Consider the following 19,142-nt stretch of genomic DNA (forward strand, 5'->3'; position numbering starts at 1 on the left):
TTTAACGGTAGTGGACTATGCTACTCGTACAAGATGGCCAGAGGCAGTGGCACTACCAGATATTACCACGGAAAGAATAGCAGATGCACTACTAGAAATATTCTCAAGGTTAGGATTTCCACAGGAGATTCTTAGTGACAGGGGGTCACAGTTCACCTCAAACCTTACGAGAGAGGTTTGCAGACTTATCAGTGTAAGGCAGTCATTTACAACGCCTCATTACCCAATGTTTAATGGTCTGAACGAGAAATTTAATGGTACCCTTAAACTAATGATCAAAAAGATGTGCCAGGAGTGTCCCACTGACTGGGATCGCTAACTACCAGCTGCTTTATTTGCTTACAGAGAGGTTCCCCAGTCAAGTACGGGTTTTGCACCATTTGAGCTCCTTTATAGTTGCACTGTTAAGGGTCCTTTAAGTTTGCTTAGAGATGTATGGGTTGGCAAAGGAGATAAGGGACAGGTATTTAACACCAACCAATATGTTACTGATCTTAGAAACAAACTAGAAGACACCTGTAAGATGGTTCATGATAATCTCAGTAAAGCAGGAGAGTTATATAAACATCATTATGATAAAAGAGCCAGACATAGGTATATGAGTGTAGGTGATAAGGTACTAGTCCTTCTGCCAACAGACTCTAATAAGTTACTCCTGAGCTGGAAAGGACCTTTGAAATCGCTGAGGTCGTCATCAATGAGTATGATTATAGGGTGATGCTTGGAGATGGTAAAACCAAAGTATTTCATGTGAACCTACTTAAGCATTATGAAGTTCGAGACAAAGTAGTTGCTGTCTGTCATTCCCAGTGAAGATGACTGTGAAGGACAACTGCTGCGGTTGCCAGAGGTAGAAGGTAAGGAAACCTATAGTGATGTGAGTATCAATCCGGATCTATCTTCCACCCAGCAAAAACAACTGAGGGAGTTGGTAAAAGAATTTTCGGATATCTTTACTGACAAACCAGGGTTAACCCACTTACTGAAGCATTCTATTCACCTAACTGATGAAGAACCTGTTAGAGAAAAGCCTTACCCACTTCCTTTAGCTACCCTCACCACTGTGGAGGAGGAGGTACAGACAATGTTAAGCCAGGGAATCATAGAACGATCTAATTCTGATTATAATGCTCCAGTAGTTTTAGTTAACAAGCCTGTTGGTTCACATAGATTTTGTGTTAATTACAAAAAACTCAACAAGAAAACAAGATTTGACAGTGAACCTATGAATCAGCCTGAAGATATTCTTGTAAAGCTAACTGGTAAGAGATATTTTTCCAAAGTAGACTTCAGCCGTGGATTTTGGCAGATCCCAATGGAAGAAGACTAAGAAATTTACTGCTTTCACTGGTCCCAGTGGATGCTATAACTTTACCCGATTACCTTTCGGCCTAGTTAACTCGCTAGCAACGTATAACAGAATGATGAGGAAACTGCTATGTGGAGAAAGAGAGATAGATAATTATGTAGATGATGTCTTGGGTCACACTGTAAATTGGGATGAACATGTTTCCATGTTACGCAGGCTGTTTACTAGAATAAGGGAAGCTGGCCTCACCATCAGACCATCCAAGTGTTTACTGGGATATGAGACAGTATCCTTCTTGGGTCATACAATAGGCTATGGGAAGATTATGCCTCAGGATTGCATTGTTCAATGCACTCTTGATTATCCTTCCCCCACGACTAAGAAACATTTACGATCATTCTTGGGGTTGGTTGGTTGATACCAAAAATTTTCCCTAATTATTCCTAATTATTCCTCAATAACAGCTGTACTGACTAATCTTTTGCAGAAAAATCGGCCAAACAAGCTCAAATGGGGGGAGGATCACGAGAGGGCGTTCAAGGAACTAAAGGCCAGTATAACGTCCAAACCAATGTTAAGATCACCGGACTTTAATTTACCTTTTGTTGTTCAAACAGATGCTTCAGCATATGCCATTGGAGCAGCTTTGTTACAAGAATTTGAGGACGGACTGTTGCCTGTTGCCTTTGCCAGTCGTAAGCTGCAGCCAAGAGAGACTAGATATTCGGTTGGTGAGAGAGAATGCATGGCAATAGTGTTTGCCATCAATTGGTTCGATAGATACCTTTATGGTAAGGAATTTGTTTTGTGTACGGATCATGCATCACTAGAGTACTTACAGAAGAGGAAGCCTGAAAACTCGAGGTTATTAAGATGGGCTTTGTTCTTGCAAAACTATGCCTTTACAATTAGGGTGATTAAAGGAGAGGAGAATGTTCTGTCCGACTTCCTAAGTCATATGTAAGCTTAGCCCTACAACAGTGTTGTATGGTTTGGTGGGGGAATTTGTCATGTTACCTACGACCTAGGAAGTAGGATTGAGTTCTGTCTTGTCATTATCTTGTGATTAATGGTTTATGGTTCATTTCGTTATTGTTCATTCAGACTTTGATCCGTGTTTTGATTCAAGAAATGGTAAAGAATCAAGCAGAGTTAATTAACTATAAGTTATTGTTACCAAGTCTTTGAGTGTTTACTGATCACATAGTGAGATCTAGTTATTTCTTATGGTTTGGGAATTATTATCATTAAGCGTTATGTCTATTTTATTTATTACCCACAATGCTTAGCAGAGGTGATGTAGAGAGGTGTGAGGTGAGAGACGGGAAGTTGGCGAAAGGTTTCAGTCTGGAGCAGAGCAGAGTGTCTGGTGCTTCGTGTGGCACAGACCGGCTGAGCAGAGGGTCAGAAGGACGATATGGAAAGACTGGGACTTAACCTCTCCACCTGGAAGCTTACTCTGATGGTTCCTTGTGCCAAGATACTGTTTGTGCCACGATATTGTGCTTGTTCCAAGATATATCTGATCTGACTGTGTGGCTTGGTGCAGGAATTTATTAGAGATTTACAGAGTGGCTTTTATGCCGGCTGTTGTAGAACTATGTGGTGCGGCTTTACGGCTGTGACTTGGTAATTTTTGAAGTATAAGATGACTTTCGGCCTAGATATCGGCCTATGGTGTTGTAAAGCTTTGGAACTGTATATATGTAAATACTATTTAAGAGTAAAATGGAAAAAAAACTGGCAACTTCAATATTCTCTTCACCATATGATTCTGGTATCCCGTGAACGTGTGTCAAAAATGGTGCCCAGACCCGGGATTCTGTGCCAGAGCTTGTGTTGAGAATCTTATCTATTTGCCAGTATTCTAGCGAACAACTGAAGTGTTCGCCGCTCTTGTACTTAATCATCATGAGCGAATATGATTTAATGAATCAGTATGCGGAGCTGGGAGAAAAACTTATTTATGAAGGGGTGGAATTACGGGAATTTGTAAAGGAATTATTCCAGGCTGAAAGACAAAGAAGAGCCGAAGCTCGGGAGGATGAAAAGGCAAAGCGATAAGATGAAAACTCAAAGATACAAGCTCAGTTAGCCTTAAAAGAAAAGGAAATAGAACTTGAAAATGCTAAGCGATTGAATATCCATCAGCAAGGAACAATTAATCTTACAGAAGTTCATAGTATATTTTAAGATTAAGCTCCCTAAGTTCGATGAAAATACTGACGACATTGATGCATACATAGAAAGATTTGAGAGACATGCTCAGACTCATAAGTGGGAAAAGAAGGTATGGGCTACCAACTTGAGTTCATTGCTAACAGGGAAGGCACTGTAAGCATATGTATGTTTATCATCTCATTGTGCCGAAGACTATGACAAAGTGAAAAAAGCTATCCTACAGAGGCACATGTTAACAGAGGAAGGATATCGCCAGAAATTTCGTGACACTTTCCGAGAAAAATGCGAAACGGTGAGTCAATTTTCCACTCGTATGACAAGGTATTTCGAAAGATGGATTGAAATGTGTGAGATTGAGAAGACTTACGACAAGTTACGTGATTTAGTACTAAGGGAACAGTTCTTGCGGAAGTCCCATTATGATCTGAGGGTGTTCTTGAAAGAACGTACTCCCAAGTCACTAGAGGAGATGATAAGCTTTACTGAGCAGTACTTGATTGCTCATGGTGGTCCAATGTGGCGACAGGCGAAGCAGAACAAGGCAAAACAAGAAGGAACTGCTAGTACACTGGAGAACCCTTTGCAAGTAAAGTTACTTAAGCCTTGTATAAAGAGTGAAAGACGTTGCTTCTTGTGTTCACGTACCGGACACATTGCAAAAGACTGCAGACAGTACAGCAGAATTCCGAAGATGCCACAGAAGACTCAAGATCAAGGAGGAAAGGAAGACACAAAGCAGGAGCATGTGTAGATCACCAACCCACATCCGTCACTCTACCTTCAGGCGAAAAGATTCCTCTAATTGTTGGATCAAGCTCGCTTGGGGAAGGCTTAAAGGTTGTTCGAGGACTCGTCGAGGATCAAGAAGTAGAGGTGCTCAGAGACACTGGGTGTACTGGTGTCGTGGTAAAGAAAAAATTCGTGAAACCCGGTCAGATGACCGGAAGCAACAAGAAATGTGTCCTCATCGATCGTACTGCTCGAATTTGTCCTGTTGCGCGAATTTTGGTCCAGACTCCCTACTACACTGGTGAGGTCGAGGCAACTTGTATGACTGATGCCATTTGTGATCTGATTGTTGGCAACATACCAGGAGCTCTTTCTCATGACAACATTTTAGGCCATGGCAAATCGAGTAGGAATGAAAAACCATCAGCTTCAGAGGAGCGACTAGGCGTGGAAGACTCCATCCAGCAGAATAACGACCCATTTGCAAAGCTGGAGGTCACAGCTGTCGACTTGGGAGGAGCAGCAGTTACCCACCAACAACTGAAGAAGAGAGGGAAGGAGGTGAAACCGTTAAAGGTTCAGTCAACGGATATCAAGCAACAAGATCCTGTCACTGGTGTGGAGCAGGAGGCCGACCAAAGTCTCCAGCGTCTACTGAGGCGATGTCAGAAGTCCATCATTGGTGTCTATTCCATACTGAAGGAAGGTGGTTTATGGTATAGGACATGTAACAGAAATGGTAAGGAGGTAAAGCAGTTATTGGTTCCAAAGGAGAGGAAGGTAAAGATATTGAGGTTAGCTCATGAATGTCATCTTGGTGTCAAGAAAACTGAAGACAGAGTTCTGCCATGCTTTTATTGGCCAGGCATTACTGTTGATGTAAAAAGATGGTGCAGGAGCTGTGATATTTGCCAGAGAACTATTCCTAAGGGAGGATAACTAATGTTCCTTTGGGCAAAATGCCACTCATGAGTCTTCCCTTCCATAAGATTGCTATTGACCTGTTAGGGCCCATCACTCCAGCATCTGCTAAGGGAAACAAGTACATTTTAACGGTAGTGGACTATGCTACTCGTACAAGATGGCCAGAGGCAGTGGCACTACCAGATATTACCACGGAAAGAATAGCAGATGCACTACTAGAAATATTCTCAAGGTTAGGATTTCCACAGGAGATTCTTAGTGACAGGGGGTCACAGTTCACCTCAAACCTTACGAGAGAGGTTTGCAGACTTATCAGTGTAAGGCAGTCATTTACAACGCCTCATTACCCAATGTTTAATGGTCTGAACGAGAAATTTAATGGTACCCTTAAACTAATGATCAAAAAGATGTGCCAGGAGTGTCCCACTGACTGGGATCGCTAACTACCAGCTGCTTTATTTGCTTACAGAGAGGTTCCCCAGTCAAGTACGGGTTTTGCACCATTTGAGCTCCTTTATAGTTGCACTGTTAAGGGTCCTTTAAGTTTGCTTAGAGATGTATGGGTTGGCAAAGGAGATAAGGGACAGGTATTTAACACCAACCAATATGTTACTGATCTTAGAAACAAACTAGAAGACACCTGTAAGATGGTTCATGATAATCTCAGTAAAGCAGGAGAGTTATATAAACATCATTATGATAAAAGAGCCAGACATAGGTATATGAGTGTAGGTGATAAGGTACTAGTCCTTCTGCCAACAGACTCTAATAAGTTACTCCTGAGCTGGAAAGGACCTTTGAAATCGCTGAGGTCGTCATCAATGAGTATGATTATAGGGTGATGCTTGGAGATGGTAAAACCAAAGTATTTCATGTGAACCTACTTAAGCATTATGAAGTTCGAGACAAAGTAGTTGCTGTCTGTCATTCCCAGTGAAGATGACTGTGAAGGACAACTGCTGCGGTTGCCAGAGGTAGAAGGTAAGGAAACCTATAGTGATGTGAGTATCAATCCGGATCTATCTTCCACCCAGCAAAAACAACTGAGGGAGTTGGTAAAAGAATTTTCGGATATCTTTACTGACAAACCAGGGTTAACCCACTTACTGAAGCATTCTATTCACCTAACTGATGAAGAACCTGTTAGAGAAAAGCCTTACCCACTTCCTTTAGCTACCCTCACCACTGTGGAGGAGGAGGTACAGACAATGTTAAGCCAGGGAATCATAGAACGATCTAATTCTGATTATAATGCTCCAGTAGTTTTAGTTAACAAGCCTGTTGGTTCACATAGATTTTGTGTTAATTACAAAAAACTCAACAAGAAAACAAGATTTGACAGTGAACCTATGAATCAGCCTGAAGATATTCTTGTAAAGCTAACTGGTAAGAGATATTTTTCCAAAGTAGACTTCAGCCGTGGATTTTGGCAGATCCCAATGGAAGAAGACTAAGAAATTTACTGCTTTCACTGGTCCCAGTGGATGCTATAACTTTACCCGATTACCTTTCGGCCTAGTTAACTCGCTAGCAACGTATAACAGAATGATGAGGAAACTGCTATGTGGAGAAAGAGAGATAGATAATTATGTAGATGATGTCTTGGGTCACACTGTAAATTGGGATGAACATGTTTCCATGTTACGCAGGCTGTTTACTAGAATAAGGGAAGCTGGCCTCACCATCAGACCATCCAAGTGTTTACTGGGATATGAGACAGTATCCTTCTTGGGTCATACAATAGGCTATGGGAAGATTATGCCTCAGGATTGCATTGTTCAATGCACTCTTGATTATCCTTCCCCCACGACTAAGAAACATTTACGATCATTCTTGGGGTTGGTTGGTTGGTACCAAAAATTTTCCCTAATTATTCCTAATTATTCCTCAATAACAGCTGTACTGACTAATCTTTTGCAGAAAAATCGGCCAAACAAGCTCAAATGGGGGAGGATCACGAGAGGGCGTTCAAGGAACTAAAGGCCAGTATAACGTCCAAACCAATGTTAAGATCACCGGACTTTAATTTACCTTTTGTTGTTCAAACAGATGCTTCAGCATATGCCATTGGAGCAGCTTTGTTACAAGAATTTGAGGACGGACTGTTGCCTGTTGCCTTTGCCAGTCGTAAGCTGCAGCCAAGAGAGACTAGATATTCGGTTGGTGAGAGAGAATGCATGGCAATAGTGTTTGCCATCAATTGGTTCGATAGATACCTTTATGGTAAGGAATTTGTTTTGTGTACGGATCATGCATCACTAGAGTACTTACAGAAGAGGAAGCCTGAAAACTCGAGGTTATTAAGATGGGCTTTGTTCTTGCAAAACTATGCCTTTACAATTAGGGTGATTAAAGGAGAGGAGAATGTTCTGTCCGACTTCCTAAGTCATATGTAAGCTTAGCCCTACAACAGTGTTGTATGGTTTGGTGGGGGAATTTGTCATGTTACCTACGACCTAGGAAGTAGGATTGAGTTCTGTCTTGTCATTATCTTGTGATTAATGGTTTATGGTTCATTTCGTTATTGTTCATTCAGACTTTGATCCGTGTTTTGATTCAAGAAATGGTAAAGAATCAAGCAGAGTTAATTAACTATAAGTTATTGTTACCAAGTCTTTGAGTGTTTACTGATCACATAGTGAGATCTAGTTATTTCTTATGGTTTGGGAATTATTATCATTAAGCGTTATGTCTATTTTATTTATTACCCACAATGCTTAGCAGAGGTGATGTAGAGAGGTGTGAGGTGAGAGACGGGAAGTTGGCGAAAGGTTTCAGTCTGGAGCAGAGCAGAGTGTCTGGTGCTTCGTGTGGCACAGACCGGCTGAGCAGAGGGTCAGAAGGACGATATGGAAAGACTGGGACTTAACCTCTCCACCTGGAAGCTTACTCTGATGGTTCCTTGTGCCAAGATACTGTTTGTGCCACGATATTGTGCTTGTTCCAAGATATATCTGATCTGACTGTGTGGCTTGGTGCAGGAATTTATTAGAGATTTACAGAGTGGCTTTTATGCCGGCTGTTGTAGAACTATGTGGTGCGGCTTTACGGCTGTGACTTGGTAATTTTTGAAGTATAAGATGACTTTCGGCCTAGATATCGGCCTATGGTGTTGTAAAGCTTTGGAACTGTATATATGTAAATACTATTTAAGAGTAAAATGGAAAAAAAACTGGCAACTTCAATATTCTCTTCACCATATGATTCTGGTATCCCGTGAACGTGTGTCAAAAATGGTGCCCAGACCCGGGATTCTGTGCCAGAGCTTGTGTTGAGAATCTTATCTATTTGCCAGTATTCTAGCGAACAACTGAAGTGTTCGCCGCTCTTGTACTTAATCATCATGAGCGAATATGATTTAATGAATCAGTATGCGGAGCTGGGAGAAAAACTTATTTATGAAGGGGTGGAATTACGGGAATTTGTAAAGGAATTATTCCAGGCTGAAAGACAAAGAAGAGCCGAAGCTCGGGAGGATGAAAAGGCAAAGCGATAAGATGAAAACTCAAAGATACAAGCTCAGTTAGCCTTAAAAGAAAAGGAAATAGAACTTGAAAATGCTAAGCGATTGAATATCCATCAGCAAGGAACAATTAATCTTACAGAAGTTCATAGTATATTTTAAGATTAAGCTCCCTAAGTTCGATGAAAATACTGACGACATTGATGCATACATAGAAAGATTTGAGAGACATGCTCAGACTCATAAGTGGGAAAAGAAGGTATGGGCTACCAACTTGAGTTCATTGCTAACAGGGAAGGCACTGTAAGCATATGTATGTTTATCATCTCATTGTGCCGAAGACTATGACAAAGTGAAAAAAGCTATCCTACAGAGGCACATGTTAACAGAGGAAGGATATCGCCAGAAATTTCGTGACACTTTCCGAGAAAAATGCGAAACGGTGAGTCAATTTTCCACTCGTATGACAAGGTATTTCGAAAGATGGATTGAAATGTGTGAGATTGAGAAGACTTACGACAAGTTACGTGATTTAGTACTAAGGGAACAGTTCTTGCGGAAGTCCCATTATGATCTGAGGGTGTTCTTGAAAGAACGTACTCCCAAGTCACTAGAGGAGATGATAAGCTTTACTGAGCAGTACTTGATTGCTCATGGTGGTCCAATGTGGCGACAGGCGAAGCAGAACAAGGCAAAACAAGAAGGAACTGCTAGTACACTGGAGAACCCTTTGCAAGTAAAGTTACTTAAGCCTTGTATAAAGAGTGAAAGACGTTGCTTCTTGTGTTCACGTACCGGACACATTGCAAAAGACTGCAGACAGTACAGCAGAATTCCGAAGATGCCACAGAAGACTCAAGATCAAGGAGGAAAGGAAGACACAAAGCAGGAGCATGTGTAGATCACCAACCCACATCCGTCACTCTACCTTCAGGCGAAAAGATTCCTCTAATTGTTGGATCAAGCTCGCTTGGGGAAGGCTTAAAGGTTGTTCGAGGACTCGTCGAGGATCAAGAAGTAGAGGTGCTCAGAGACACTGGGTGTACTGGTGTCGTGGTAAAGAAAAAATTCGTGAAACCCGGTCAGATGACCGGAAGCAACAAGAAATGTGTCCTCATCGATCGTACTGCTCGAATTTGTCCTGTTGCGCGAATTTCGGTCCAGACTCCCTACTACACTGGTGAGGTCGAGGCAACTTGTATGACTGATGCCATTTGTGATCTGATTGTTGGCAACATACCAGGAGCTCTTTCTCATGACAACATTTTAGGCCATGGCAAATCGAGTAGGAATGAAAAACCATCAGCTTCAGAGGAGCGACTAGGCGTGGAAGACTCCATCCAGCAGAATAACGACCCATTTGCAAAGCTGGAGGTCACAGCTGTCGACTTGGGAGGAGCAGCAGTTACCCACCAACAACTGAAGAAGAGAGGGAAGGAGGTGAAACCGTTAAAGGTTCAGTCAACGGATATCAAGCAACAAGATCCTGTCACTGGTGTGGAGCAGGAGGCCGACCAAAGTCTCCAGCGTCTACTGAGGCGATGTCAGAAGTCCATCATTGGTGTCTATTCCATACTGAAGGAAGGTGGTTTATGGTATAGGACATGTAACAGAAATGGTAAGGAGGTAAAGCAGTTATTGGTTCCAAAGGAGAGGAAGGTAAAGATATTGAGGTTAGCTCATGAATGTCATCTTGGTGTCAAGAAAACTGAAGACAGAGTTCTGCCATGCTTTTATTGGCCAGGCATTACTGTTGATGTAAAAAGATGGTGCAGGAGCTGTGATATTTGCCAGAGAACTATTCCTAAGGGGAGGATAACTAATGTTCCTTTGGGCAAAATGCCACTCATGAGTCTTCCCTTCCATAAGATTGCTATTGACCTGTTAGGGCCCATCACTCCAGCATCTGCTAAGGGAAACAAGTACATTTTAACGGTAGTGGACTATGCTACTCGTACAAGATGGCCAGAGGCAGTGGCACTACCAGATATTACCACGGAAAGAATAGCAGATGCACTACTAGAAATATTCTCAAGGTTAGGATTTCCACAGGAGATTCTTAGTGACAGGGGGTCACAGTTCACCTCAAACCTTACGAGAGAGGTTTGCAGACTTATCAGTGTAAGGCAGTCATTTACAACGCCTCATTACCCAATGTTTAATGGTCTGAACGAGAAATTTAATGGTACCCTTAAACTAATGATCAAAAAGATGTGCCAGGAGTGTCCCACTGACTGGGATCGCTAACTACCAGCTGCTTTATTTGCTTACAGAGAGGTTCCCCAGTCAAGTACGGGTTTTGCACCATTTGAGCTCCTTTATAGTTGCACTGTTAAGGGTCCTTTAAGTTTGCTTAGAGATGTATGGGTTGGCAAAGGAGATAAGGGACAGGTATTTAACACCAACCAATATGTTACTGATCTTAGAAACAAACTAGAAGACACCTGTAAGATGGTTCATGATAATCTCAGTAAAGCAGGAGAGTTATATAAACATCATTATGATAAAAGAGCCAGACATAGGTATATGAGTGTAGGTGATAAGGTACTAGTCCTTCTGCCAACAGACTCTAATAAGTTACTCCTGAGCTGGAAAGGACCTTTGAAATCGCTGAGGTCGTCATCAATGAGTATGATTATAGGGTGATGCTTGGAGATGGTAAAACCAAAGTATTTCATGTGAACCTACTTAAGCATTATGAAGTTCGAGACAAAGTAGTTGCTGTCTGTCATTCCCAGTGAAGATGACTGTGAAGGACAACTGCTGCGGTTGCCAGAGGTAGAAGGTAAGGAAACCTATAGTGATGTGAGTATCAATCCGGATCTATCTTCCACCCAGCAAAAACAACTGAGGGAGTTGGTAAAAGAATTTTCGGATATCTTTACTGACAAACCAGGGTTAACCCACTTACTGAAGCATTCTATTCACCTAACTGATGAAGAACCTGTTAGAGAAAAGCCTTACCCACTTCCTTTAGCTACCCTCACCACTGTGGAGGAGGAGGTACAGACAATGTTAAGCCAGGGAATCATAGAACGATCTAATTCTGATTATAATGCTCCAGTAGTTTTAGTTAACAAGCCTGTTGGTTCACATAGATTTTGTGTTAATTACAAAAAACTCAACAAGAAAACAAGATTTGACAGTGAACCTATGAATCAGCCTGAAGATATTCTTGTAAAGCTAACTGGTAAGAGATATTTTTCCAAAGTAGACTTCAGCCGTGGATTTTGGCAGATCCCAATGGAAGAAGACTAAGAAATTTACTGCTTTCACTGGTCCCAGTGGATGCTATAACTTTACCCGATTACCTTTCGGCCTAGTTAACTCGCTAGCAACGTATAACAGAATGATGAGGAAACTGCTATGTGGAGAAAGAGAGATAGATAATTATGTAGATGATGTCTTGGGTCACACTGTAAATTGGGATGAACATGTTTCCATGTTACGCAGGCTGTTTACTAGAATAAGGGAAGCTGGCCTCACCATCAGACCATCCAAGTGTTTACTGGGATATGAGACAGTATCCTTCTTGGGTCATACAATAGGCTATGGGAAGATTATGCCTCAGGATTGCATTGTTCAATGCACTCTTGATTATCCTTCCCCCACGACTAAGAAACATTTACGATCATTCTTGGGGTTGGTTGGTTGGTACCAAAAATTTTCCCTAATTATTCCTAATTATTCCTCAATAACAGCTGTACTGACTAATCTTTTGCAGAAAAATCGGCCAAACAAGCTCAAATGGGGGAGGATCACGAGAGGGCGTTCAAGGAACTAAAGGCCAGTATAACGTCCAAACCAATGTTAAGATCACCGGACTTTAATTTACCTTTTGTTGTTCAAACAGATGCTTCAGCATATGCCATTGGAGCAGCTTTGTTACAAGAATTTGAGGACGGACTGTTGCCTGTTGCCTTTGCCAGTCGTAAGCTGCAGCCAAGAGAGACTAGATATTCGGTTGGTGAGAGAGAATGCATGGCAATAGTGTTTGCCATCAATTGGTTCGATAGATACCTTTATGGTAAGGAATTTGTTTTGTGTACGGATCATGCATCACTAGAGTACTTACAGAAGAGGAAGCCTGAAAACTCGAGGTTATTAAGATGGGCTTTGTTCTTGCAAAACTATGCCTTTACAATTAGGGTGATTAAAGGAGAGGAGAATGTTCTGTCCGACTTCCTAAGTCATATGTAAGCTTAGCCCTACAACAGTGTTGTATGGTTTGGTGGGGGAATTTGTCATGTTACCTACGACCTAGGAAGTAGGATTGAGTTCTGTCTTGTCATTATCTTGTGATTAATGGTTTATGGTTCATTTCGTTATTGTTCATTCAGACTTTGATCCGTGTTTTGATTCAAGAAATGGTAAAGAATCAAGCAGAGTTAATTAACTATAAGTTATTGTTACCAAGTCTTTGAGTGTTTACTGATCACATAGTGAGATCTAGTTATTTCTTATGGTTTGGGAATTATTATCATTAAGCGTTATGTCTATTTTATTTATTACCCACAATGCTTAGCAGAGGTGATGTAGAGAGGTGTGAGGTGAGAGACGGGAAGTTGGCGAAAGGTTTCAGTCTGGAGCAGAGCAGAGTGTCTGGTGCTTCGTGTGGCACAGACCGGCTGAGCAGAGGGTCAGAAGGACGATATGGAAAGACTGGGACTTAACCTCTCCACCTGGAAGCTTACTCTGATGGTTCCTTGTGCCAAGATACTGTTTGTGCCACGATATTGTGCTTGTTCCAAGATATATCTGATCTGACTGTGTGGCTTGGTGCAGGAATTTATTAGAGATTTACAGAGTGGCTTTTATGCCGGCTGTTGTAGAACTATGTGGTGCGGCTTTACGGCTGTGACTTGGTAATTTTTGAAGTATAAGATGACTTTCGGCCTAGATATCGGCCTATGGTGTTGTAAAGCTTTGGAACTGTATATATGTAAATACTATTTAAGAGTAAAATGGAAAAAAAACTGGCAACTTCAATATTCTCTTCACCATATGATTCTGGTATCCCGTGAACGTGTGTCAAAAATGGTGCCCAGACCCGGGATTCTGTGCCAGAGCTTGTGTTGAGAATCTTATCTATTTGCCAGTATTCTAGCGAACAACTGAAGTGTTCGCCGCTCTTGTACTTAATCATCATGAGCGAATATGATTTAATGAATCAGTATGCGGAGCTGGGAGAAAAACTTATTTATGAAGGGGTGGAATTACGGGAATTTGTAAAGGAATTATTCCAGGCTGAAAGACAAAGAAGAGCCGAAGCTCGGGAGGATGAAAAGGCAAAGCGATAAGATGAAAACTCAAAGATACAAGCTCAGTTAGCCTTAAAAGAAAAGGAAATAGAACTTGAAAATGCTAAGCGATTGAATATCCATCAGCAAGGAACAATTAATCTTACAGAAGTTCATAGTATATTTTAAGATTAAGCTCCCTAAGTTCGATGAAAATACTGACGACATTGATGCATACATAGAAAGATTTGAGAGACATGCTCAGACTCATAAGTGGGAAAAGAAGGTATGGGCTACCAACTTGAGTTCATTGCTAACAGGGAAGGCACTGTAAGCATATGTATGTTTATCATCTCATTGTGCCGAAGACTATGACAAAGTGAAAAAGCTATCCTACAGAGGCACATGTTAACAGAGGAAGGATATCGCCAGAAATTTCGTGACACTTTCCGAGAAAAATGCGAAACGGTGAGTCAATTTTCCACTCGTATGACAAGGTATTTCGAAAGATGGATTGAAATGTGTGAGATTGAGAAGACTTACGACAAGTTACGTGATTTAGTACTAAGGGAACAGTTCTTGCGGAAGTCCCATTATGATCTGAGGGTGTTCTTGAAAGAACGTACTCCCAAGTCACTAGAGGAGATGATAAGCTTTACTGAGCAGTACTTGATTGCTCATGGTGGTCCAATGTGGCGACAGGCGAAGCAGAACAAGGCAAAACAAGAAGGAACTGCTAGTACACTGGAGAACCCTTTGCAAGTAAAGTTACTTAAGCCTTGTATAAAGAGTGAAAGACGTTGCTTCTTGTGTTCACGTACCGGACACATTGCAAAAGACTGCAGACAGTACAGCAGAATTCCGAAGATGCCACAGAAGACTCAAGATCAAGGAGGAAAGGAAGACACAAAGCAGGAGCATGTGTAGATCACCAACCCACATCCGTCACTCTACCTTCAGGCGAAAAGATTCCTCTAATTGTTGGATCAAGCTCGCTTGGGGAAGGCTTAAAGGTTGTTCGAGGACTCGTCGAGGATCAAGAAGTAGAGGTGCTCAGAGACACTGGGTGTACTGGTGTCGTGGTAAAGAAAAATTCGTGAAACCCGGTCAGATGACCTGAAGCAACAAGAAAAGAGTCCTCATCGATCGTACTGCTCGAATTTGTCCTGTTGCGCGAATTTTCGGTCCAGACTCCCTACTACACTGGTGAGGTCGAGGCAACTTGTATGACTGATGCCATTTGTGATCTGATTGTTGGCAACATACCAGGAGCTCTTTCTCATGACAACATTTTAGGCCATGGCAAATCGAGTAGGAATGAAAAACCATCAGCTTCAGAGGAGCGACTAGGCGTGGAAGACTCCATCCAGCAGAATAACGACCCATTTGCAAAGCTGGAGGTCACAGCTGTCGACTTGGGAGGAGCAGCAGTTACCCACCAACAACTGAAGAAGAGAGGGAAGGAGGTGAAACCGTTAAAGGTTCAGTCAACGGATATCAAGCAACAAGATCCTGTCACTGGTGTGGAGCAGGAGGCCGACCAAAGTCTCCAGCGTCTACTGAGGCGATGTCAGAAGTCCATCATTGGTGTCTATTCCATACTGAAGGAAGGTGGTTTATGGTATAGGACATGTAACAGAAATGGTAAGGAGGTAAAGCAGTTATTGGTTCCAAAGGAGAGGAAGGTAAAGATATTGAGGTTAGCTCATGAATGTCATCTTGGTGTCAAGAAAACTGAAGACAGAGTTCTGCCATGCTTTTATTGGCCAGGCATTACTGTTGATGTAAAAAGATGGTGCAGGAGCTGTGATATTTGCCAGAGAACTATTCCTAAGGGGAGGATAACTAATGTTCCTTTGGGCAAAATGCCACTCATGAGTCTTCCCTTCCATAAGATTGCTATTGACCTGTTAGGGCCCATCACTCCAGCATCTGCTAAGGGAAACAAGTACATTTTAACGGTAGTGGACTATGCTACTCGTACAAGATGGCCAGAGGCAGTGGCACTACCAGATATTACCACGGAAAGAATAGCAGATGCACTACTAGAAATATTCTCAAGGTTAGGATTTCCACAGGAGATTCTTAGTGACAGGGGGTCACAGTTCACCTCAAACCTTACGAGAGAGGTTTGCAGACTTATCAGTGTAAGGCAGTCATTTACAACGCCTCATTACCCAATGTTTAATGGTCTGAACGAGAAATTTAATGGTACCCTTAAACTAATGATCAAAAAGATGTGCCAGGAGTGTCCCACTGACTGGGATCGCTAACTACCAGCTGCTTTATTTGCTTACAGAGAGGTTCCCCAGTCAAGTACGGGTTTTGCACCATTTGAGCTCCTTTATAGTTGCACTGTTAAGGGTCCTTTAAGTTTGCTTAGAGATGTATGGGTTGGCAAAGGAGATAAGGGACAGGTATTTAACACCAACCAATATGTTACTGATCTTAGAAACAAACTAGAAGACACCTGTAAGATGGTTCATGATAATCTCAGTAAAGCAGGAGAGTTATATAAACATCATTATGATAAAAGAGCCAGACATAGGTATATGAGTGTAGGTGATAAGGTACTAGTCCTTCTGCCAACAGACTCTAATAAGTTACTCCTGAGCTGGAAAGGACCTTTGAAATCGCTGAGGTCGTCATCAATGAGTATGATTATAGGGTGATGCTTGGAGATGGTAAAACCAAAGTATTTCATGTGAACCTACTTAAGCATTATGAAGTTCGAGACAAAGTAGTTGCTGTCTGTCATTCCCAGTGAAGATGACTGTGAAGGACAACTGCTGCGGTTGCCAGAGGTAGAAGGTAAGGAAACCTATAGTGATGTGAGTATCAATCCGGATCTATCTTCCACCCAGCAAAAACAACTGAGGGAGTTGGTAAAAGAATTTTCGGATATCTTTACTGACAAACCAGGGTTAACCCACTTACTGAAGCATTCTATTCACCTAACTGATGAAGAACCTGTTAGAGAAAAGCCTTACCCACTTCCTTTAGCTACCCTCACCACTGTGGAGGAGGAGGTACAGACAATGTTAAGCCAGGGAATCATAGAACGATCTAATTCTGATTATAATGCTCCAGTAGTTTTAGTTAACAAGCCTGTTGGTTCACATAGATTTTGTGTTAATTACAAAAAACTCAACAAGAAAACAAGATTTGACAGTGAACCTATGAATCAGCCTGAAGATATTCTTGTAAAGCTAACTGGTAAGAGATATTTTTCCAAAGTAGACTTCAGCCGTGGATTTTGGCAGATCCCAATGGAAGAAGACTAAGAAATTTACTGCTTTCACTGGTCCCAGTGGATGCTATAACTTTACCCGATTACCTTTCGGCCTAGTTAACTCGCTAGCAACGTATAACAGAATGATGAGGAAACTGCTATGTGGAGAAAGAGAGATAGATAATTATGTAGATGATGTCTTGGGTCACACTGTAAATTGGGATGAACATGTTTCCATGTTACGCAGGCTGTTTACTAGAATAAGGGAAGCTGGCCTCACCATCAGACCATCCAAGTGTTTACTGGGATATGAGACAGTATCCTTCTTGGGTCATACAATAGGCTATGGGAAGATTATGCCTCAGGATTGCATTGTTCAATGCACTCTTGATTATCCTTCCCCCACGACTAAGAAACATTTACGATCATTCTTGGGGTTGGTTGGTTGGTACCAAAAATTTTCCCTAATTATTCCTAATTATTCCTCAATAACAGCTGTACTGACTAATCTTTTGCAGAAAAATCGGCCAAACAAGCTCAAATGGGGGGAGGATCACGAGAGGGCGTTCAAGGAACTAAAGGCCAGTATAACGTCCAAACCAATGTTAAGATCACCGGACTTTAATTTACCTTTTGTTGTTCAAACAGATGCTTCAGCATATGCCATTGGAGCAGCTTTGTTACAAGAATTTGAGGACGGACTGTTGCCTGTTGCCTTTGCCAGTCGTAAGCTGCAGCCAAGAGAGACTAGATATTCGGTTGGTGAGAGAGAATGCATGGCAATAGTGTTTGCCATCAATTGGTTCGATAGATACCTTTATGGTAAGGAATTTGTTTTGTGTACGGATCATGCATCACTAGAGTACTTACAGAAGAGGAAGCCTGAAAACTCGAGGTTATTAAGATGGGCTTTGTTCTTGCAAAACTATGCCTTTACAATTAGGGTGATTAAAGGAGAGGAGAATGTTCTGTCCGACTTCCTAAGTCATATGTAAGCTTAGCCCTACAACAGTGTTGTATGGTTTGGTGGGGGAATTTGTCATGTTACCTACGACCTAGGAAGTAGGATTGAGTTCTGTCTTGTCATTATCTTGTGATTAATGGTTTATGGTTCATTTCGTTATTGTTCATTCAGACTTTGATCCGTGTTTTGATTCAAGAAATGGTAAAGAATCAAGCAGAGTTAATTAACTATAAGTTATTGTTACCAAGTCTTTGAGTGTTTACTGATCACATAGTGAGATCTAGTTATTTCTTATGGTTTGGGAATTATTATCATTAAGCGTTATGTCTATTTTATTTATTACCCACAATGCTTAGCAGAGGTGATGTAGAGAGGTGTGAGGTGAGAGACGGGAAGTTGGCGAAAGGTTTCAGTCTGGAGCAGAGCAGAGTGTCTGGTGCTTCGTGTGGCACAGACCGGCTGAGCAGAGGGTCAGAAGGACGATATGGAAAGACTGGGACTTAACCTCTCCACCTGGAAGCTTACTCTGATGGTTCCTTGTGCCAAGATACTGTTTGTGCCACGATATTGTGCTTGTTCCAAGATATATCTGATCTGACTGTGTGGCTTGGTGCAGGAATTTATTAGAGATTTACAGAGTGGCTTTTATGCCGGCTGTTGTAGAACTATGTGGTGCGGCTTTACGGCTGTGACTTGGTAATTTTTGAAGTATAAGATGACTTTCGGCCTAGATATCGGCCTATGGTGTTGTAAAGCTTTGGAACTGTATATATGTAAATACTATTTAAGAGTAAAATGGAAAAAAAACTGGCAACTTCAATATTCTCTTCACCATATGATTCTGGTATCCCGTGAACGTGTGTCAAAAATGGTGCCCAGACCCGGGATTCTGTGCCAGAGCTTGTGTTGAGAATCTTATCTATTTGCCAGTATTCTAGCGAACAACTGAAGTGTTCGCCGCTCTTGTACTTAATCATCATGAGCGAATATGATTTAATGAATCAGTATGCGGAGCTGGGAGAAAAACTTATTTATGAAGGGGTGGAATTACGGGAATTTGTAAAGGAATTATTCCAGGCTGAAAGACAAAGAAGAGCCGA

This window comes from Coenobita brevimanus, chromosome 49, assembly GCF_032717465.1.
Source record: "Coenobita brevimanus isolate Jiangsu-jjx chromosome 49, ASM3271746v2, whole genome shotgun sequence".
NCBI lineage: Eukaryota > Metazoa > Arthropoda > Malacostraca > Decapoda > Coenobitidae > Coenobita > Coenobita brevimanus.